Below are 24,776 nucleotides of genomic sequence, written 5' to 3' on the forward strand. Positions count from 1 at the left end.
AATCCCTGAGTTCATCGTTTTCTTTCATCACTTTGTCCAGCAAACTTAGGAGCAACCAAACAACTTTATGACATTCCTTGATTCTCCACATATGGCCAAAGGTATTATATACACAGTCACTAAACTCCTTGCCTCTGCAGAGAAGTGAATCAGGAGTATCAAATGCATTTATTTTGCATAACTCTCTAAACAGTTCACACAAGGACTATCAGTGTTTTCCATACTATTCAAAGTAGAGGCCTTAGCATTTTTGGGTCTAATCAGATTAAGCAGCCAATTCCAGGAACCCTGAAACCAACTAAAGAACTCTATCCTTAAAATTCTTGAACCACTCCAGGAACAAAATCTGTATTATTCAGGGTTCTCTAGAGGGACAGAACTAATAGGATATATGTATATATGAAAGGCAGTTTATTAAGAAGAATTGACTCACGCGATCACAAGGTAAAGTCCCACGATAGGCCATCTGCAAGTTGAGGAGCAAGGAAGCCAGTAGTGGATCAGCCCGAGACCCAAAACCTCAAAAGTAGGGAAGCCAACAGTGCAGCCTTCAGTCTGTGGCCAAAGGCCAGAGATCCCCTTGGCAAACCGCTAGTGTAAATCCAAGAGTCCAAAAGCCAAAGAACTTGGAGTCTGATGTTCAAGGTCAGGAAGCATCCAGCACTGGAGAAAAATGAAGGCAAGTCAGCTTCTCCCACCTTCTTCTGCCTGCTTTATTCTAGCCAAGTTGGCAGTTGATTAGATGGTGCCCACCCGCATTGAGGGTGGGTCTGCCTCTCCCAGTCCATTGAGTCAAATGTTAATCTCCTTTGGCAATACACTCACAGACACCCAGAAAGAATACTTTGCATCCTTCAATCCAATCAATTTGACAATATTAACCATCTGATGGTGTAAGTGGATCTGTGGGCCTCTACCTAAGTCACATATTGGGCCCTGCAGGTGACAAGACCCCAGAGTTTTCCCACAGCACAGTGTGGTGAGGAATACGGTAGTCATGGCCCAGCGTGGCTGAGAGGCCTAGTGAGTGTTTCCCTTGCCTCAAAAACAGAATTGGCCCAGCAAAGAGACTCACCAGACTAGAAAAGACAGGGACTTGGGTTGACAGATGGGATCATGCAGATCTTAAGGTCAGCTAGGATGATGGCCATCTCAAAAGATACTGTTGTCCTAAGAACTCTGGCCTGGATGCATTCCACGTGAACCTCATTAACTAAGCCTTTGCCCACCCCTACCTCCTCTTGAATATTATCTCAAGCAGAAAACTTAGTTGCCTGAGGCCAAGTTTCTGCCACTGGGAGGAACAATAACAACAAATAAAAATGAAGATAGAGAAAAATAAAGTAATATTTCTTGTGTACTTCTGTTTGCAAACTGGAACCCATATGCTAATTGTAGAAAAATGACTTTATAAATCCTGGACTCATTGAATCCTTTCTCTGTATGATGTTGATGCTGCATTCAAAGAAGTAAAATCCCAACAGCTAAAAGTGATAAAACATGAAATTCTGAGCTTTCATGTGCATTACTTGGAAATTGTTTAAAAGGATCCCATTTGTAACCCCCGAGAATACTCTTCCTATGCTCTCTTCTCTCTTTCACAATTCTCTCACACCCTATATTGCTTTAGAGCCTCTCATTCACAACTCTACCTCCCCAAACCTTTTTCTCCTACAGTTCACACTATGTTTTGCTTCCTAAATTCATGAATCTGGCTGGGCACCCTGGCCTGTATTCCTAATACTTTGGGAAGTTGAGGCAGGAGGATCCCTTGAGGCCAGGAGTTCCAGACTAGCCTGGGCAACATAGCAAGACCCCACCACCACAAAAAAAAAATTAGCCAGGCATGATGGGGCACCACTACAGTCCTAGCCACTTGGAAGGCTGAGGTGAGAGGATCATTTGAGCACAGGAGTTCAAAGCTGCAGTGAGCTAAGAAGGTGCCACTGCATGGGTGATAGAGCAAGACCCCATCTCTTATAAACAAACAAACAAACAATTTTTTTTATCCCCTAGTTCTTTAATAGATAATTTATGTTTCCTTTTCTCCTGTCCTTTCCCCTTTTTTCCTATTCTTTCTTCCTCCTTCCCAAGGTGTGGAAGAATTGTGAATCTACTCAGTCAATATTAAAAGGGGCAATGGGGAGAGGGAAAACAAGGAACCCTCACAGGCTAATTTTTAAACCACATCTCTTAAGAAAATATGGAGAAGCAAAGAGAGGAAAATGTAAATTACCTGAAATTCTACCACTGTAAATATGTTGATATACTTTCAGACTTTTTCCTATGCATTTATAACACACACACACATATATAAGTTGCAAAAAATGGCCAACAGTATATATATATACATACTCTTTTGTAGTCCCCTTTAAGCAACTTATTGCGAATGTCTTTCCCTCTCAAGCTTTATACTGACAACATCATTTTGAAAAGCTACATGACTTTCCATTGTGTGAATGTACTATAATTTATGAACTTTTCTTTCACTGTAAGACATTTAGGTTGTTTTCTCTGTTGTAAATGATAAACACTACTGTTGTCAATATCTTTATGATAACTCCTTTGCTCACTTGTGCAATTATTTTTATAGGATCAATTACTGGGTGTGAAAATTGGGATGGCAAGCGTGCATATAGCATTCACTTTCTAGGGCTGCTGGAACACAGTACCACAAACTGGGGAGCTTAAACAACAGGAATGTATGGCCTCACAACTCTGGAGGCTAAAAGTTCAAGATCAAGGTGTCAGCAGGATTGGTTCCTTCTGAAGGCCTGTCCACAAGCTCTGGTGGTTTGCTGGCTCTCTAGGTGCTCCTTGGCTTCTGCTGCATCACCTAATCTCCACCTCCATCTTCACATGTTCTTCTCCCTATGTGTGCATCTCTGTGTCCAAATTTCCCCTTTTTGTAAAAACACCAGGCATACTGAGTCTGAGACACTATGGAACATGCAAGCGGAAATATCTACTCAGCAGCTATATATGTAGGTCTGGAGTTTAGGAAAGACAAATGTGTGAGTCATTGCCACTTCAGTGGCAGTTGACAGTCACGGGGATGGATGAAATCACCCACTAAGATCACCCTGTAACATGAGATAAAAAGAGAGCCAAGGAAAGAATTCTAGGAACTCCAATAAACTTACAGGATGATTGGAGGGTAAGAAGGTCACTAATGTGGCATAATTAGACCTGGGCTTCAGGAAGTCAGCACCAGGAGTGATATTAGGGAATAGTTGGAATTAGAAAGAAAGAGGAGACATGTCCTATCTCCTAGCTCTGAAGCATCCTGTGTGTCCATTCCTGACTTCAGGCATCTCCCTCCCTGCCATTGGCAATCACTGCTCTTAAGTTTTTATTAACCAATCTCTTGCTTTTCTTTATAATTTAAGAACATATATATCTCTAACTACTATGTTGTTCAATTTTTTCTATTTTTAAATGTTACATACATGAAATCTTGCTTTATGAGTTCTTCGACAATCTGATTATTTACTCAAAATTAGGTGTTTTGGAAGGATTTGTTTTGCTATGTGTGGCTATAGATCTTTCATTTTTAGTGCTGTATGGTATTGCATTGTAGGCACATATACCAATTTATTATTATTATTATTATTATTGAAAGTAATGGCAAATACCATAATTACTTTTGCACAAACCCAGTATTTGTCCACTGTATTATTCATGGACATTTGGGGACATTTCCAGTGTTTTGCTATTATGAGTAATGTTTCCATGAACTTGTTCATACATTTCTCCTGCTTCATCTGCCCAAGAGTGTCTTTCTAGAAAATATACCACTGAGTAGAATGGTTGAATCACTTACCCCCAGGCTTGCTTTACACCAGAAAAGACTCATGTGAAAATGAATTCCTGCCTCACACCATATTCAAAATTCAACTTCATATGGATCAAACACTGAAGTTCCAAATGTAAACCTTAAGACTTTCAGGAGAAAATATGGAAATTATTTTTTTTTTAATTTTGAGATGGAGTTTCACTCTTGTTGCCCAGGCTGCAGTCCAGCAGCACAATCTTGGCTCACTGCAACCTCCGCCTCCTGGATTCAAGCAATTCTCCTGCCTCAGCCTCCCAAGTAGCTGGGATTACAGGCGTCTGCCACAACGTGAGCGAATTTTTTTGTATTTTTAGTAGAGACGGGGTTTCACCATGTTGGCCAGGCTGGTCTTGAACTCCTCACCTCAGGTGATCTGCCCGCCTCAGCCTCCCAAAGTGTTGGGATTACAGATGTGAGCCACCATGCCTGGCTGGAATATCTTTATGACCTTAGGTTAGGAAAGGTTTTCTTATACAAGGTACAAGAAGAACCACCCATAAAGCAAAAGTTAATAAACCGTAAGAATTAACAACTTCTTTTCAATAAAAGACATGGTAAAAAGAATGAAAAGAGAAGCCATAACTGGGAGAAGATAGTCATATAATATATATAATGCACAAAAATTAGTATCTAGAGTCTATGAATAATTCCTACAAATCAATAAGGAAAAAGACAAATGACTCAGTAGAAAATGGCAAAAGGCTCTTCACAGAAGAGGAAATCCAAATGCCGAGAAACATAGGAAACAAGATTCAATCTCATTAGTAATCAGACAAATGAAAATTAAAACCACAATGAGAAACTGTTTAAATCCACCAGACTGGCATAAATGTAAAAATAAGACAATACCAAGTTTTGACAAGAATGTAGAGCATTGTCAACTCACACACTCCTGGTGGGGGTGTGACTTGCTACAACAACTTTGAAAAGCAATTTGTCATCACCTAGTAAAGTCAAGTAAGCTTGTGTCGTATACCAAGCAATTCTACCCCAACGTTAAACTAAAAAAAAAATTCTTTGTACATGTGAAGCAAGAGACACAATAAGAAACTCCATTGCACAATAGCCTATATTCGTTCCTAACAGCAAAAAACATTGACACAATTGAAATTTCTATTGACATTAAAATGGATTACAAAATTGTCATCTATCCATATCATGGAATTTTATACAGCAGTGAAAATGAATACACTACAACTACACATAATAAATGGATGAATTTCACAACACAGAGTGAAAGCCAAGTGGTAAGTCACAGAAAGTCACATATGATGTGACTTAATAGATGTAGTTTAAAAAACAGACAAAATCAAATAATAGTTTGTTTAGAGCTACCTACATGTGTGGTAAGGTCTAAGGAAAACATAGGCTTAACACAAAATTTAGGATAATAGCTATCTGTGGGTGGAGGTGAGCATGTGATGATAAACTATGATAAATATTTGAAGGAAAGGATGGAGCTTATTTGAAGTTCTTAATTAAGGGCCTGACTCAAGACTGTGGATTACAAAAGCCTTCCTGAGAAAGTGCACGTCAGCTGATACCTGAAGCATGAGAAACAGTTTAGAGCAGTGCTTCTCAAACCTTAGCACAGACCCCCACCAATTGCTATGGGATATAAAGGTATTTTCAGTCATAGTCAGATTTTTAATTAATAAAATAGAACTTTATGCAAGTAAACATAAAGGACTGACTATGGGATTTTCTGCCTTCCTGGAGGAAAAACATCATTTTTTTTTCAAGCTTAGCTTCATTCAAATAGAATTTGAAAGATTTCAATCTGCTTTAATGGAAGCCAGACTTGAGAACAAATGATAATATATACAAAACCTGGTGGCCATAAGCAAAAAATCTGGAACTATCCAATTCTTTACTCTGGGTTAAAAGAGATTATGAGAGAGGCCTGGTCTTTAGAAAATGCATTGAACATCCAAGTTCAAGTAGCTGCAACGAAAGCATCCTTTAAAATATACCAGATAAATTAAAAAAAAAAATTAAGGTGGCAATAAAAGATGGCCTGGATGAAAGCATATTTTCATAAAAGCATAAATCTGCTTTCACAAGAAGCTAAGATAAAAAAGAGTGAGTAAAGTGAATGAACTGAAAAAAAGTTGCAGAAGATGAGAGATTGAGCTGCTGTTCTTATATAGGAGAATAAGATCTGGGAATCGGAGATATTAATAATTAATGCCTCAGACAATGGAGATTGTGTTGAGGATTAATAAAGTTTTTTATTGAGATAAAATTCATTTAAAAACACTTTGAAGTATACAAACCAGTGGCTTTTAGTACATTCACAATGTTGTGCAACCATCACTACTATCTAACTTCAGAAGATTTTTGTCACCCCAAAAAGAAACTCCATACACATTAAGCAGTCACTCCCAATTCCTGCCCCCACTTCCACCTGATAACCACTAATCTATGTTTTGCCTCTATAGATTTGCCTATTCTAGACATTTTATATAAATTGAAACATTATGTGGCCTTTTGTGTGGGTTCTTTAACTTAGCATAGTGTTTTCAAGTTTCATCCATATTGTAGCAAGTATCAGCACCTCATTCCATTTTATGGCTGAATGACATTCCAATGTATGGGTCTACCATATTTTGTTCATCCCATTTATCCACTCATGGACATGTAGCTTGTTTCCACTTTCTGCCCATTATAAACTATGCCTACTACGAACATTCATGTATAAGATTTTATTTGAACATATGGTTCGATTCTCTTGATATATTCCCAGGTGGGTAATTTCTGGGTCATATACTGTAGTAACTCTGTCTGAAACTTTTTTAGGAAATGTTGTTGTTGTTTTTGTTACAGTGGCTATACTATTTTACATTCCCATCAGCAGGTTTGGAGGGTTCAAGTTTGAGGTTTCCTTGCCAATACTTATTTCGCATTAAAAACAAAATCATTGTTATAGCCATCATAGAGGGTGTGAGGTGGCGTCTCACTGTGGTTGGATTTGCATTTCCCTAACAACTGATGATGTTGAGCATCTTTTTATGTGCTTATTGGCTATTTTTATATTTTCTTTGGATAAATGTGCATTCATCTCCTTTATTCATTTTTAATTGGGTTGTCTTTATGTTGTTGTAAGAGTTCTTTATATATTCTGGGTACTAAATAAACCTTCATTAGATTTCTGATTTGCAGATATGTTCTCCCATTCTGTGGGTTGTCTTTTCACTTTCTTGATAGTGTACTTTGATGCACAAAAGTTTTTACATTTGATGAAGTCCAAGTTTTTTCTTTTTCTTTTCTTATGCCTCTAGAGTAATATTTAAGAAACCACTGCCTAATCCAAGGTCATGAAGATTAACATCTATGTTATTAAAATGAAGTTCTGAAGAAGCTGGATTTATATGGCTATGGTAAATGTATCTTTAAAAACTCTTGAAGGAAAAAGCAATAAAATCTACACTAAATTATTGAAGAAGTCAAAATAACAAATGCACTTATGGATAATGTTAAAAGTCTCAAAAATGTACTCGCTTCATTGCAGTCTGAAAAATCCAGTTTGAAAGTGAGATTTCAGAGCTTCAGCAGAAACTTAGTCATTACTAAACTGCATCAATAAAATAAAATGATTATGCAAGATTCAATTTAAAATGATTTACTATGGAAAGAGAAGAATCTTTCCAAAGCAGATGAAAAAATCAGTCATGCATCTGAAGTGCTAGACATCTTCAGAATCCTAGCCAAAATTCTCTCTCTGTCTGTCTCTCTCTCTCTCTCTCTTTTTGAGCAGGGCCTCTCTCTCTCTGTTGCTCAGGCTGGGGTGCAGTGGCATGATCACAGCTCACTGCAGCCTCAACCTCCTGGGCTCAAATGATCCTCCCACCTCAGCCTCCCAAGTAGCTGGGACCACAAGCATGCACCACTATATGTAGCTAATATTTTTTTAAATTATTTTTTGTGGAGACAGGGACTCCCTGTGTTGCCCAGGCTGGTCTCAAACTTCTGGCCTCAAGAGATCCTCCTGTCTTGACCTCCCAAATTGTTGGGATTATAGGTGTGAGCTACCACACCCAGCCCAAATTAAAATTCTTCTAGAAAAATTAGAAAAAGCCATTGGATCCTATCAATTATCATGAGGAAAAAAAAGCTCTTGATAGTTGGTTGAGAGCTCTGTTGGCTGAGAAAAAACTTTGATAACTCAAGAAAATAAAATCCATAACTCAGGGAAATAATGATTTAGGAAGAACTTAAGTTTCAGCTTTTTAAAAAGTATCTCTATGTCCCTGATAATCCAAAAGGAAAATGTGGCAGATGCATGGGAGATACTAGGATCCCCTGATACCAAGACAGCGGAGCATTAGGTTGGGATGGCTCAGGGTTCCAGGATCTGTGCCTAGTGTGGACCAGATTCCTCCATCAGGCCAACTCCATCAGGACACATAAATGCTTCCACAACAACAGGGAGAGTTTCTCCTGGTGCTCCTTTGCTGCCTTCTTTCAATGATATTCAATGCTCAAGACCTTCTTTTGATGATGTTGAGAGACATGCACCTTCAGAAGTGGAGACCAATAGGAAAGACAATGCACATGATCTTGGTCATTTAATTACACCAGATTCAACCCTTCCACCTGGACAAGAAGCAGCTGCCCAGGCTCTGTTCTTCTACCTCATCCTCCTGTCAGATGGCACAGATGTGTCCCAGGGGAATGTTCCTGAGAAGCAAATCTTCTGTCATGCTCTCTTCTCTGGAAAGCCATCATGGACCTCCTCAAGGATTCTTTCCTTGGGGATGGCCACGGCCCAGCACATCCTTCTCTGGCCACAAAAAACATGTCTTACAAATGCTGGATTTTGTCTTCTGTTCACACAACTTGAAAACAGAAGCAATGCACCTTCAGAATTGATCCTGCCTCCCAAGAAGCCTACTTCCAAAGATCAGAATCATAAAATGCATTTTTGCTGTCTTCATAAGCAATTTTGATATTTTGTCAGTTTCATTGCTATTAAGTGATCATTCCTTGCTTCAAATGAAAGCTAGAGAGAATTACAATTCTTATGATACTGTTTTATAACTGTAGATTAGCTATATGTGAATTTTTAAGCAAATTGTTTCCATTTTATTCTATTTGTATGTAATTATACTATTTTTGTTGTTAAGTCCACTAAAATAATTCAGAAGCACAGCAAAAACTTTGTCTTCTAAGATATTTTTGAATATTTTCTCTTTTAGTTTTATTGCTCTTAAGTGATTATATAAGTACTCAAATGGAAACATGATAGAATTATAATTCTCAGGAGAGTGTTTTACAAACACACATCATATAAATGGAAGTTTTGTTAGTAAATTGCCTCCATTTTATTTGATTTCTGCATAAAGTACATTCTTTTCAACATTGCTATTTAACAAGTCTCTTCTGTTAGTCCAGAAAAATAGCAATAGTTTTATCTTCTAAAGTATTTTTCAATTTCTCTTCTTTAGTTTCTCTGTAGTAGTTATGTGATTATACAATTGCTCAAATGGAAGCTCAATAGAACTATCATTTTTAAGATAGTATTTATGAATTTATTTTCAAGTGAATTTTATTTTCTTCAATCTCTGGATAGTATGAAGACAGCATTTCAATTGCTGATGTTTAACAAGTCCCCAGTAACTCAAACTGTAGTTGTAGTAAGAGCAGTTGTGTAAACACATGGAGACATTTGAAATTCAGTTTATTTCTGTGTAGCAGGGGCTGAATTTACTCTAAATAATTAATATATTTATCTAAACAAATGTCAGTTTAAAAAGAGCTGTCTTAAAATGATTTCCTTTCCTGGGTGACTTAAAAGAGGCAATCTAGGAGAAAACTACATTCTTTTCTTCTGGCAACCATGCTATGGATCCTTAGGGACCTGGGTTTTCTTTTAGGGATCAAAATCTTACACCTATTAAAGGCAAAACATGGCTGGGCATGGTGGCTCACGCCTGTAATCCCAGCACTTTGGGAGGCCAAGGTGGAAAGATTGCTTGAGCTCAGGAGTTCAAGACCACCCTGGGCAACAAAGTGAGACCCTGTCTCTACAAAAAGCCCAAAATATTAGCTGAGTGTAGTGGTGCATGCTTGTGATCCCATCTACTCAGGAGGCTGAGGAAGGAGGATAGCTTGAGCCCCTAAAGTCGAGGCTGCAGTGAGCTATAATTTTGCCACCGCACTCCAGCCTGTGGGTAACAGAGCAAGACCCTGTATCAAATTACAAAAAAAAAAAAAAAAAAAAAAAAAGGCAAAACATACCTTTAAAATAAAGGGGGGAAAATCTGCCTATAATCTACTTTAAGTCTTCTGTGAGGTAGTATTGCACACTGATAGCTAAGATTGAGATGTCACTGTGGAGGGCAATAGAAAAAAGCAGGTAACAATTTTTTTTTCACATTCACAGTCTGTTTCTCACATATACATGCCTTCTTTTAAGGCATCTTTGTCTTAATGTTAGCAACTACTACAGTTTGTGTCCCTGCAGGTGCCCAAGAAATGTTGAGTGAATTAAATTTCATTTTGAACCCAGGGATACTAATTAAACTTATTTTAAGTGATGTTTTGAAGATGAAAAAGGACCAATGACTGTATATTTCTCCACAAACGATGAATAAAATAGTTTTCAGAAAGTTTGGAGTGTGTGCTTAAAACTATATTTTGGGGGGTGGCTTGATTTTTAAAATTTCCTGTGGCCACGTTTTGGATTATTTCAAGGTCCAATGTGATACAAAAGTTGGAGAAATTGAAAAGAAATTTTATAAAAATTATAATGAAGAAATATACAGCATAGAAGAATAAAAGGGAAACAGAATAAAGGGTTAAAAGTACAGATTCCAGAGCTGTCCAGTTCAGCAGCCACTAGCCACATGTGGCTATTAAGCATTTGAAATATGGCTAGCATGGACTGAGATGCATTGTGAGTATAAAGTACACAATGGATTTAACACGATTTAGTATAAAGAAAAGTCTGTGAAATCTCTCTCTTTCTGTTTTCCCCCATCAGAACTCTACTTTTGCATTCAGACGGGCAGGTGATGCCTCATCCTTTGAATACTGGCACATTAAGAGCAGTCACATAGGTAAGAACTGAACCCAAGCACTATAAGAGAGGATGTTAAGCAAGATCTAAAAATCAAGGTGATCAACAAGAGCAGTAATCTTTTCTTTTCCAAGAAAAAAGAATGGAAGAAACAGAAGGTACTGGACACGATGTATTAAACACTGTGTTTTGAATGACTTGAGATTCTACGACTGCCTGGAGGGGTTTTGCTGGATCGGTGCAATGTCATGTGGTTATTGGAAATTAATCCCTTTTTTCAAGAATTTTTCAAGAATTAGGTTAAGTTAGATTTGAGCAAACTTAATTACCTTGCCAGGCATTTGTTTTTCAGAAACATAATAATCTATGTATTTGATTCAATTAGTAGTAGGCCCATGGGTTGTTTTGTAAATCACAAGTGTGAAATACAGACTCTAAAATTCATTTATTGAGCAATTACCACATTCTGGGCAATGACCTTGTGAGAGAAATACCATTATGCCTATTTTACTAATATGAGAAATAAACCAAAAAGAGGCGAAGTAACCTGTCCAAAGAAATACACCAAGAAGTGGGGGAGCTGATTTGTACCCACAAATGGTTCTTCATTAATTCTCTTTCAGCTGGGAAAGATAATTTCAAATGTTAGCATATGTGCTGATTTTATCTTGTGTACATCATATTAAAACTCAGAAGGACTGGTTGGCCAATCAACATCATCCTTCAAACTTTTCTCCCTCTCTCCCTTCACTCAGTCTAGTCAACAATTAGAAGACAGAATCAAAGTGTGATTTGTTGATATCCAAAAAAGACTATGATGACTGAAGGAACTGTAGAGTACTCTAGATCACAAAAAATAATTCCTGCATGGTGATGGTGAGGGTTCAGTTCTCGTTCTCCCCATCACAATTCTATTTATGTATGCCATCAGGACAAACACTTGGAAATATAGGCAAACTGCTGATTGTGGGAGGGTGGGGCGGAGTGTAGAATGAATCAGCTGTTAAGATAAATCATCTGTTCAACTGTTAACCCCAGGCAAGCACAAAAACCCACAGAATATTATGAAAGAATATTCTTAAGCACTAGGTGTTTTTAGGAATTCTAGAAACAAAGACTGAGATAGCACTTGTTACAGACTATTTTTTTTAGAGCAGTTTTAGGTTCACAGCAAAACTGAAGGGTACATAGATGGCTGGGTGCAGTGGCTCACACCTGTAATCCCAGCACTTTGGGAGGCAGAGGTGGGCACATGACTTGAGGCCAGGAGTTCAAGACCAGCTTGGCCAACATGGCAAAACTCCTCCTCTACTAAAAATACAAAAATTAGGTGGGCGATAGTGGCATGTGCCTGTAATCCCAGCTACTCGGGAGGCTGAGGCAGGAGAATTGCTTGAACCCAGGGAGGGGGAGGTTACAGTGAGCCGAGATCGCACCACTGCACCCCAGCCTGGGTGATACAGAGATTTCCCATATACCCACTACCCCATTGAGGAACAGCCTCCCCTACTACCAACATCCCCCATTGGAGTGGTATGTTTGTTAAAATCAATGAACTTGTACTGACATATGATTATCACCCAAATATTATTAAACAATCTCTCCTTTTCTTACTTTTTTTGTGGTTATTAGAAAATTTAAAATTACACATATGTGGCTTGCATTATATTTATCTTGGACAATGTTGCTCTAGAATCAGCCTGCCTGGGTGTTAAATCCTCCACAAACCTGAGGTGTGACCTTAAACACTTAACATCACCACGTCTCAATTTCCTTATCTGCACAATGGGCTTAAAGACAATACTTTAAAGCAGCGGTCTCCAACCTTTTTGGCACCAGGGATCACATTTCTTGGAAGACAATTTTTCCTCGGAACAGGGGTGGGGAGATGGTTTCAGGATGAAATTGTTCCGTCTCAGATTCTCATAAGGAGTGCCCAACCTAGATCCCTCGCATGCGCAGTTCACAATAGGGTTCCTGTTCCCGCTCCTATGAGAATCTAATGCCACCACTGATCTGAAATGGGACAGGGCTCAGTTGGTAATGCTCCCGTGCCATGCTCACCTCCTGCTGTGTGGCCCACTTCTCTTCTGTGGCCCAGTGGTTGGGGACCCCTGCTTTAAAGGGTTAAGAGCATTTCTTAGACATATTGATGTTGGCATGTGCCAATGTTCAGTAACAATAGCAAGGATACCAGCAAAATGATCAAAGAGTGAGCCTATTCCAAGACAAAACAGAACTGGAAGTGGGATATAGTTGAAAAATGGAAGGATCACTAGAGCAGTTTATTAAAACACACACAAACAAAAACAATACAAAGCAAGCAGGTAGCTAGTTAATGTTTAAAGTTACATTTTCCAGGGTCATAAAAGCATCATTCCTATATCAGTTGTTACAGAGGAAATCTGGAGGAAATAGTGGCAGATGTCAGGTATGCTGACCATTGACTGAAAATAAAAATAAATACATCTACAAAGCAAGGACAATGATACATCTGTGGCTGTTAACTGGAGTCTTAGGCTTTCACCCCCCAGCTTTGTTGAGGATGCAGAAACTGAGTTAAGCCAACATCAGAGGCAGAGCACCGAGCAACAAAATCTGATTTTAAACAGATTGCTGCCAGTGATTTTCTCAAACCATAAGTAAAACACAGAATCTATAGTTTGCCCATTTTTTGTTTTGAGGCAAAAAGTTTTAATTTTATACCCATAAGGTTGTGAGAATTAAATAAAATATCACATCTATTATATTTACATGCATTAATAATAGCTTATTGGGAATATTATTATGGGAAAGTCATGAGGATAAAAAAGTTACAGTTTAGATTCACCATGTTTAAAATTATAATAATATGGCTGGGCGCAGTGGCTCATGCCTGTAATCCCAGAACTTTGGGAAGGCCAAGGTGGGTGGATCACAAGGTCAGGAGATCGAGACCAGCCTGGCCAACGTGATGAAACTCCGTCTGTACTACAAATACAAAAAAATTAGCTGGGCATGGTGGTGCGCACCTGTAGTCCCAGCTACTCGGGAAGCTGAGGCAGGAGAATCTCTTGAACCTAGGAAGCAAAGGTTGCAGTGACCCGAGATCGCGCCACTGCACTCCAGCCTGGCAACAGAGTAAGACTCCATCTCAAAATAAAAATAAAATAAAAAATAATAATAATTGTGAATTACATCAAAATTGGAATTGTTAAAATATAATCAGATTCAGAGAGATTAATTTTTTCTTAGAGTCAGGGTCCCATTCTGTCACCCAGGCTGGAGTGCAGTGGCATGCTCATGGCTCACTGCAGCCTTGAACTCCTGGGCTCAAGTGATTCTCACATCTCAGTCTCCTGAGTAGCTGGAACTACAGGCATGTGCCATCACTCCTGACTAAGTTTTTCTATTTTTAATAGAGACAGGGTCTCACTTTGTTGCCCAGGCTGGTCTTCAACTCCTGGCCTGAAGTGATCCTTCTGTCTTAGCCTCCCAAAGTGCTGGGATTCCAGGAGTAAGCCACCACACCCAACCGCAGAAAGAGTAATTTTAAGAAAACAATTAGAAATCACTGTTGATTTAAAATATGGAGCATTTCAAGATTGGAGAGTCGTAAACTAATTTGGAACTATTTAATACTTTTTACATTTGCTAGTAGCAGTGACAGCAGAAAATACGTTTCCAGGTGCTAAAATTTAAAATTAATGTAAATCCAAAGAGCTAAGAAATGAATGGAGAGGAAGAAAATGAGTGATTTTCTTATGGATAAAATGTGACTATCATTAAAAAATAGAGTGGGTGAATGAATAATAAATTAATTAGAATATTGAGATAAGGAAAAGTAATATTGAGACTTGTTAGGAAAATAATTAACACTGTTAACTGTCAGTGTAGAATAACTTCACTTCAGGAGGGGCTAATAGGCCTACAGAGAAGGTCTCATCCCTGAGAACCCTCCCCAGTACACAGGGACAAGCTCAGGCAGAACCTGATCCCTTAGGCAGAACTGATTGGTTCAGAGAAGGACATGTGGCCTAAGTGAGGCTAATAAGATTCTATCTCAGGATTTTGGAATTTGGAGCTGAGCAATACAGAAACTAGGAGTCAGAGTCATATGAATGGCAGTGTTCTTGAGAGAAGGTCTATGGATCTAGAATTTATTGTTGAGGATCTTGAACTCACCTTGACTCCTGGTTCAACAACAGGCATAACTGTGTCTGGTACTGTGCTCTTTCTAATACTGCTCTCCTGCTTCCTCTCCCCAACTCCCTTTAGGCTCAAGCTAGAATGTTTAAGTTTCTGTTATTTAAAACCATAAATAATATTTCAAAACAAGTCACTTAAGGTAATATTTATACAGTATCAAGAAAAAAATTACTACTTTGATGTTTTCAATAAAATTCTACATACTAAATGTAAATTTTCTATAAAATTTATTTAAGTACGAATGATGAAGCTCTGAAAATTCCAGGAGAGATATATGCAGATATCAGGGAAGTAATAATAGCTATCAATAAAGAGGAAGAACATGAATTTTCCATTTGGTTTTATAGATTACGTGATTCTTATGTTTCTCATTTTGCAAACGGAAGATTGATGGAAACTGTCAAAATCTAGCCCAGGCCCATAGGCTGTTGTTTGAGAACTATTAAACCATAGAGGCTCTGAAATACAGAACATATTTATCTTTTTGTCTTTTGGCTATTCAATAAACTCATTTTTACAAATGGGAATTGAGGTCAGGGGAAATTGATTGCCTCAAGGTCAGGAGGGTAATTTTAGGCAAGGCTGCTTCTAGAACCCTGTCTAATGCTCTTTGGAAATAAACACATTGCTAAAGAAATGTCTCCTGAACATTGGAAGCATAATGAATAAAACAAGGTAGGCTAGTCATTACAGATAGCTTATTGGTAATCAAAACTTGCCTTGTTGTGTTGTAAATGTTTAGATTGTAACTGTCTAAACATTTAATTAATATCTTTTGAAGCATGGGAGATATTAATTTATTCACTTATGAGTCACTGTGGATGTAAAAAAACAAATAAATGAAATTACCTCATAATGTTAAATACTACAACATAACAATTTGATGTTCTTTCTTAGGATTTCAAAGTGAATGTTGATTAGGCAGCAATATATTATGCTAAAATTTTCATCTCAGAAATAGTTTCATTAGTCTAGAATTTGTGGGTTGGGACATTGTAATTATTATTCCATAAGTAAAAAGATACTATCTCTAATGCACATGATTTTGGATATAAAAGAAAAGCACACATTTTATTGTTCCTATTAAAACTGTGCATGGGACATCTATGGAAGGTCTGTTCCACCCTTCGACTGTGGGAAAATTTCTACTCTATATTCTTCTCTATAAATGATAATGAAATTAAATGAATGTAGATATTCTGCCACCCTGCAATCTTTACTAACTTTGAAATTTTCATTTTGTTTACTAAATAAAGAAAACTAATATATTAACCTGTGTCAAAGAAAAGTAGAATCAGTTTTTTATAATGAGTATATATTATTATTATTATTATTATTATTTTGTATTTTTGAGATGGAGTTTCACTCTTGTTGCCCAGGCTGTAGTGCAATGGCACAATCTTGGCTCACTGCAGCCTCTCCCTCCTGGGTTCAAGCTATTCTCCTGCCTCAGCCTTCCGAGTAGCTGGGATTACAGGTGCCTGCCACCACGCCCAGCTAATTTTTTGTATTTTTAGTAGAGACGGGGTTCACCAGGTTGGCCAGGCTGGTCTCAAATTCCTGACCTCAGGTGATCCACCCACCTCAGACTCCCAAAGTGCTGGGATTACAGGTGTGAGCCACTGTGCCCAGCCGAGTACATGTTATTTTTACAAATGAGAGAAAATGCATTTTACTGTTAGAATAAGTGGAATCAAGTCATGATAATGTTTTTCACTCCTGTTGGTAACTTTTCAACCCTATATTTAGGTTAAGCTTGCTATATCATATTTATTTATTTATTTTGTTTTGTTTTGTTTGCTGTATCATATATAGATATGTTTTGTTTTCAAACGAAAACAAAAAAATACCTTTTTTTCTCATTGTAAAAGTAATACAGAGATTTCCAGTTCCAAGACAGTTCCAGTTGCACGTCTCCCTATTCTTCTGCTAAGTATGGCTAAAAACCCTGGACAGTATATGTAAAATAAATATAAGGGGACTCTGGAAGGTAGAAATAAGGCAGATTGGCTATTTGCCTTAAAAGACATGCTAGCAAATTTCCTTGGGATTTCTTTTTGTTTCATATATCCCAGACTACGTACTGGCAATACAGGCAACCTAGAAATGCCAGGGGGTTCATGTAACGCCCCCCCAATCCCTACCCCAAGCCTGCTGTCTCTAGACAAAGGACCAGGAAAGGAACAGCCTGGTAAGGCAGAAAACATTTAGTTAATAACCACATGTGCAGAAAAGTTACCATGGGAGGCCTGAGCCTGCTATCCTTAGAAATTCTTGCTTGCAAGATTGGTCTTTGGCTGGCATCTGGGAACATCCTACAGTTCCTACACAGAGATGAAACTTTCCCCAAATGATAAGAATGGCTCACTGAGACTAGACTGCTGGCAAACAATGTAGCTTCTGCTGCACATCTGCTTTCCTTCTGAGAGTCTGCAGTTTTGATAGGTGCAAGACAGTGGGTATCTACATGATTGACATAGTTTGTCTGTGTCCCCATCCAAATCTTATCTTGAATTGTAATTCCCATAATTCCCACATGTCAAGGGAGGGTCCTGGTAGGAGGTGATTGGATCATTGGAGTGGTTTCCCCCATGCTGCTCTCGTGATAGTGAGTGAGTTCTCATGAGATCTGATGATTTTCTAAGTGTCTGAATTTCCCCTGCTTGCACATACTCTCCTGCTGCCATGTGAAGAAAGTCTTTGCTTCCCCTTCACCTTCCGCCATGATTGTAAGTTTCCTGAGGCCAACCCAGACATGTGGAACTGTGAGTCAATTACACCTCTTTCCTTTATAAACTACCCAGTCTTGGGCAGTTCTTTATAGCAGCAGTGAAAGGGACTAATACAATAATCAACTGTCCCCAAAACCTAGGGCACTGATTCTCTAATAATCTTCCTTTGTAGACACAATTCATGCCTGTTGTCACAGTTCCCTGTTAACAAAATTAAGTGTGCTCTGTATAATTTCCCTGGGAGAGAATCCTTAGAATCTTGTGCCTGGTTTCCTCCAGACTTCATTCCATGAGGCTATTCCTTTTGCTTATTTTATTTGTGACAGGAACTATACGCTGAGTCCTGTGAGTCCTCCTAGTGAAACGCTGAACCTGGGAGTGATCTTGGAGACCTCTGACACACTGCCATACTCCAAACAAATATCACAGAAAAAGGAGTGTTCCCACCTCCACCGATCAGTAGTAGCTGACTGGGAAGCCTAGACTTTCACCCTCGATGGACTATAGGGTCCCCTAAACCCCCACCAGGCTGGTTTCAGAGAAGGCTGAGTGGGAAGCCCAACTTTCACCATCTTCCAGTGGTAATGAGTCCCCCACACACCCTCTGAAGTGTCATTGGAAGCCACGTGAGGATGTAACAGTGAAACAGCAAAAGAACTAACATAACTAATCCATTTTTTTAAGGGGCCTTTACTCATTCCTGCATGTAGGCTAGGATAATTTAAGAACACTGAGATAATATGCAAAAACAGCAATCATGTAGTTTTAAAAATGAACTCTAGGATTAAAGGAGAAGTATGTAAACAGCTAACTATATTTTGTTAAAGATGTATAGGAACATTTTCACATGACAAAGACAAAGAAGTTCCCAACCACTGTGGACCCTCACTGGTGCCCAGATGTCTGTGGTTATTGGTCATCTCTTGATCTCAACTCCCTCCTCGTCCCCTTACCCTTAACACAAAAAGAGCCTAACATTTGTCTTGACTTAAGATGGTACTTTAGAATGATGGTCCACCATCTTCTCAGTTAGCTGGCTATCTGAATAAATGTGCTTTTCCTTCCACCAACCATCATTTTTCATTTCTGGCTTTCAAGCAGTGAGCAGCTGAACCTAGGTTCAGTTACATGGGGCAGTAATGAGGCATCCCTCTCCCTCCCAACCAGGGTGGTATCAGTGGAGGCCTAGTGGGGAGCCTGAACTCCCAACCCTGCCCAGCAGTAATGAGATACCTTCCCCATCTACCTAGGTTGTCAAAGGAGGCCTGATGGAGAGCTTTGACTCTCTCCCCAGTCAGAGAGGTTGGAGGTGGCATCTCCCTTCTCCTAACAATTCAGTGTCATAGGAAGCCTGCTGAAACAGAAAATTTAAATAAGATTCAGCATGAAGATAATACAGATGTTGGAATGATGTTATCCTAGCCTACATGATAAGGGTTTTAAAGCAGTCATCATAAAAATGCTTCAATGAACAACTAAGAACATGCTCAAAATGAATAAAAAGTGTTAGCAAAGGAATAGAAGGTATAAAGAAAAATAGATGGAGATTTTAGAACTGAAAAATAAAATATCCAAAAAAAATCAGTGGATGGAAGAATGGAGGGGACAGAAGAAAGAATGAGCCTGAAGATAGAACAAGAGAAGTTATCTAATCTGAACAATGGAGAAAAAAATGGACTGAAAAAAAATGAACTGAGGTTCAGGGACCTGTAGACTATACCAAAATATCTAACATTTGCACTGTCAGAGCCCTGGAAGGAGAGGAGAAAGAGGGTAGACCTCAAAAAGTGTTTAAAGAATTCATGTTTGAAAATTGCCTAAATTTGGCTAAAGACATAAGCTTACAGGTTAAAGAAGCTGAGTGAACCCCAAACAAGATAAACACAAATAAATCCCCACCATGACATATCATTAGTCAAACTTTTGAAAACTAAAGACAAAAGATAAAAATATTGAAAGCAGCAAAAGGGAAACAATGGCTTATGAGTAGAGTAGAAAACAATTAGAAAGTCACAGGATTTCTCATCTAAGACATTGGAGGCTAGAAGAAGAAGCACATTTTTCAAGTGCCAAAAGAAAAGAACAGCCAGCCCAGAATTCTGTATGCAGTGAAAATATGCTTCAGGAATAAAGCGGAAATCAAGACATTCTCAAATGAAGGAAGACTAAGAGCTTTTGTTGCTAGCAGACCTACTGTGATGGTTAATTTTAGATGTCAATCTGACTTGATTAAGGAATACCTAGAAACCTGGTAAAGCATTATTTTTGGGTGTGTCTGTGAAGATGCTTCCAGCAAAGATGAGTGTGTGGGTCTGAGTGGGCTAGCTGGGGGAGATCCACCCGCAATGTGGGCAGGCACCATCCAATCTGCTAGGGGTTCAGAAAGAACAAAAACAGAGAAAAGGCGAATGTGTCACTCTATCTGCTGGAACTGGGATGCACTTTTTCCTTTTTTGTCCTAGGAAAACAACTCCAGGCTCCCCAGCCTTTGAACTCTAGGACTTACACCAGAGTCATCCTCCCTCCCCAACCAACTGGGTTCTCAGAACTTTGTCCTTGGCCTAGGAGTTACATCACTGACTTCCCTGGTTCTGCAGCCTTGGAGCTTAGACCTCGCCACACTACCAGCATCCCAGAGCCTCCAGTTTGCAGACGACCTGTCGAGGGATTTCTCAGCCTCCACAATTGTGTGAGCCAATCCCTCTAATAAATCCCCTTACACTTCACTTGAACTAGTAACATGTTATCGCTATTGACTGTTTTAAGTTATGTAAACATAATGTAATCCCTAGAGCAACCACACAAAATTTACACAGAGATAAACTAAAAAAAAATTATACAAAGAGATACACTCAAAAACATTGCAGACAAATAAAAATGGAATTCTAAAATAATATTCAAGAAATCAATAGAAAAACAAGAAAAAAATAGAAAAACTAAAAATAGAAGCAACAAACAGAAAACAAAATATAGGTTGGAAGACTTAAGTCTCAACAGATTACAAATTACCTTATAAACAAATAGTCTACTTTATTTCTAAAAGGCAAAACTCAGAAACAACTAAAATGCCCAGTAAGTGAATGGCTAGACAAATTGTCGTACATCCACACAGGGAATCCTACTCAGCCATAAAAAGAAATGAACTATTGATACACAAAATAGTTTGACTGGCTCTCAAGGGCCTTATGATGAACGAAGAGGCTGATCTGAAAACACTTATACTGTATGATTCCATTTATATAACATTCTGGAAATGACACAATTATAGAGGTGGAAAACAGATTAGTGGCCAGTGATTAGGAGTGGTCCGAGGAATGTGGGTGGATGTGAGTACAAAGAGGTAACACGAGTGCTATGTTTGTGGTGATGGAATAGTTCTTTGTGTTGATCATAGTGTTAATTACATGAATCTGCATGTGATAAAATGGCATAGAGCTATATGTACACTCATTGCATCAATGTCAATTTCCTGGTTTTGATGTACTATAGTTATGTAAGACGTAATTCACTGGGGAAAACTGAATGAAGGGTACAAATGACTTTTCTTTTTGCAGAAGTTTATAATAATTAAAAATTATAATTATAAAGTAATGTATTTATAATTATAAATATAAGTATATTTATAATTATAATGATTATAATATAAAATATTTATAATTATGATTATAATATAAAATATTTATAATTATAATGATCATTTAATTATAAAATATTTATAATATAATGATCATTATAGTTATAATTTATAACTATAATGATCATTATAATTATAATTTATAATTATAATTATAAATATTTTATAATTATTTTTAAATAATCGTATTTTTAAATAATCGTAGATTTTAAATAATTGTAGGTTTAGATAATTGTAGATTCCCAGGAGAATCTACAATGATCTAAAAATAGAGTTTAAAAAGTCTCATAAAAGGCATGGTGGCTTACGCCTGTAATTCTCAGCACTTTGAGAGGCCAAGATGGGTGAATTGTTTGAGTTTAAGAGTTCGAGACCAGCATGGGCAACATGGCAAAACTCTGCCCTAGAAAAAACACACACACACAAAATTAGCTGGATGTTTTGGCACGTAGTAGTTTAAGCTACTCAAAATGCTGATGTGGATCACCTGAGCCCAGCACGTCAAGCCTGCAGTGAGCCATGATGGTGCTGCTGCACTCCAGCCTGAGTAACAGAGCAAGATCAAAAAAAAAACAAAAAAACATAAACTATACATATGTGTGTATGTGTGTGTATAAAGTCTAGAAAAGCAATGAAGGCACTACAAAAAGTTAGCAGAGTTATGAATATATCTGTGTTGTTTGAATATTTTTTAAAAGAATGCCTTTATGAACTTCTCATATAAAAAAGAAATAAAAGTAATGTAAAATCATTGTAAAAAATTCAGATGTACATAAAAATATAAACAAGATGAAAATCGCCTGTTCTATGATGCCACAGATAATTTCATTAATTCACCTAACAAATATTTACTGAATACATCCTATAGAGCTATGATCTATCATGATTTTAGTGTGCATTTCAGAACTTTCCTGTACCTCCAGAGTTATATACAAATTGTAATCATTCATTGATATGTATTGTTACAAGCGTAATATATACAGCTGGCCCTCTGGATCCACAGGTTCCAAAACTATGGATTCAACCAACGTCGGGTTTAAAGTGTTAGGGAAAAAACCCAAAGATAATAAGACAACAACAAAAAATAATGGAAGTAAAAGCAATACAGTATACCAACTATTTACATAGGATTTCCATTGTGTTAGATATTATAAGTAATTGAGAGATGATTTAAAGTGTATGACAGGATGTATATAGGTTATATGCAAATACTATGCTATTTTATTTCAGGGACTGGAGCGTCCTTAGATTTTATTATTTATTGGGGGTCCTAGAACCAATCCCCCACCAATACCAAATGACAACTGTTACATAATAAGCTCTTATTACTTAACATTCATTATTCATTCATTCAGCATATATTTGTTGAGCATCTACGTTAGCCAATATCATGCTAGGTTCTGAGAATCGAAAGATGAATAAATTGTCTGTTTCTTAACAAAATTTACTGGTATGGTTTGTCTTTGTGTCCCCACCCAAATCTCATCTCAAACTATAATCCCCATGTGTTGAGGGAGGGGCTTGGTGGGAGGTGATTGGATCATGGGGGTGGTTTCCTCCATGCTGTTCTCATGATAGTGAGGAGCTCTCACAAGATCTGATGGTTTAAAAGTGGCAGGTTCCCCTGCGTGCACACACTCTCTCTCTCCTGCTGCCGTGTAAGACATGCCTTGCTTCTCCTTCACCTTCTTGCATGATTGTAAGTTTCCTGAGGCCTCCCTAGCCCTGTGGAACTGTGAGTCAATTAAACCTCTTTTATTTAGAAATTACCCAGTCTCAGGTAGCATCTTTATAGCAGTGTGAAAACTAATATACTTATAATATAGTGGGAGAGAATGTCACTAAAGAAATAATATTTCCAAGAAGTATACAATTATAGATTATGTCAAGTTCAGACAACTGTAAACAATGTTCTGAATATCCATCTGTGAAAGGAAAGGGTGATGACTATGATGGCAAGATACCATGGCATGTTTATTATTGATGGGAATGAGCCAGTAGAAAGAGGTTAAAAATACAAGAGCAAGAGAAGGGAATCCTGGATTTATAGAAAGCTTGCTTAGAAGGAAGAAGTCAGAGACCAAGTAAAAGGGTTGGCTTCAAATAGAAGGGAACTGCCTCAACTGAAATAAGCAAGAGTGAGGATGACTGAAAATATACCTTAGTTTGTAGATTTAGAGGTTTGAAGAATTGCCAAAATATGGGACAATGTCATCTGCATAGAGTAAAGGAGTATGTTGGAAGTTCTGAGGTTTGAAGAGAATGGAGTTTTTAAGTAGTAGTTTGGGAAAGCATGCTGAATGGAGAAGGGCAGTAACTGGGCATGCTTCATTAAGAACCTGTATTCTGTCATGTGGGGCAGATTCTAAATATTTTCAGCTCTCTTATTGCAGGCAAGATAAAGGCAAAGGAGTAGGTATTAGAAGAGAGAGACAAACTTCTAGAGGGAACTAAATTTTTAAAGAGGATTGTCTTCCAACTCGGAAGAGAAGGAAAGCTTTTTGAGGGGAGTAGATCTGAGCTGGGCAAGAGAACACACTTGCTAGAGAAAGAAAATGGCCAGAGAGAGAAAAGGGGAGAAAAAAGTCTGGGGGAGATGGAGATAAAAGCAGAGTAGTGGTGGATTTCTGGCCTAGGTGCAGGAATGTCCTTTTATCTTCCAAAGTAAATGTGGTCATAGTAATATTAACAGTGTATCATCTGATGTTGTGAAATTGTTTCCATATATTATTTAGACTCTTAGACCTGACAATCTATGGAGGAATTCCCAGGCATCTTTAGCTGCTACAGAGATGCATGAATGAAGGACAAGTATATTATCCTCCACACATGAGAAGAGAGGCTCCAGGGAGCAACAGGAGGCAAAAGTTCTTCTTCTTTTCTTTTCTTCTTTTTTTTTTTAGAGATAGTCTTGCTCTATCACCCAGGACGGAGTGCAGTGGCATGATCTTGGCTCACTGCAACCTCCACCTCCCAGGCTCAAGTGATTCTCATGCCTCAGCCTGCCGAGTAGCTAGGGTTACAGGCACATGCCACCACACCTAGCTAATTTTTTTAACTTTTAGTAGAGACATGGTTTCACCATGTTGGCCAGGCTGGTCTTGAATTCCTGACCTCTAGTGATCTGCCTGTCTTGGCCTCCCAAAGTGCTGGGATTACAGGCATGAGCCACTGTGCCCGGCCAACATTTATCATTTGTGTTGAGCCTATTCCAACCTTTCTCCTCTATTTTGAAATATAAAATAAATTATTGATTACTATAGTCACCCTACTGTGCTGTGGAACGCTACAACTTATTCTTTCTGTCTAACCATATTTTCGCTCCTTTTAACTTCTCTTCATCTCCCTCTCCCTCCTTATCCTTCC

This window comes from Pongo pygmaeus, chromosome 4 (assembly GCF_028885625.2).
Source record: "Pongo pygmaeus isolate AG05252 chromosome 4, NHGRI_mPonPyg2-v2.0_pri, whole genome shotgun sequence".
NCBI lineage: Eukaryota > Metazoa > Chordata > Mammalia > Primates > Hominidae > Pongo > Pongo pygmaeus.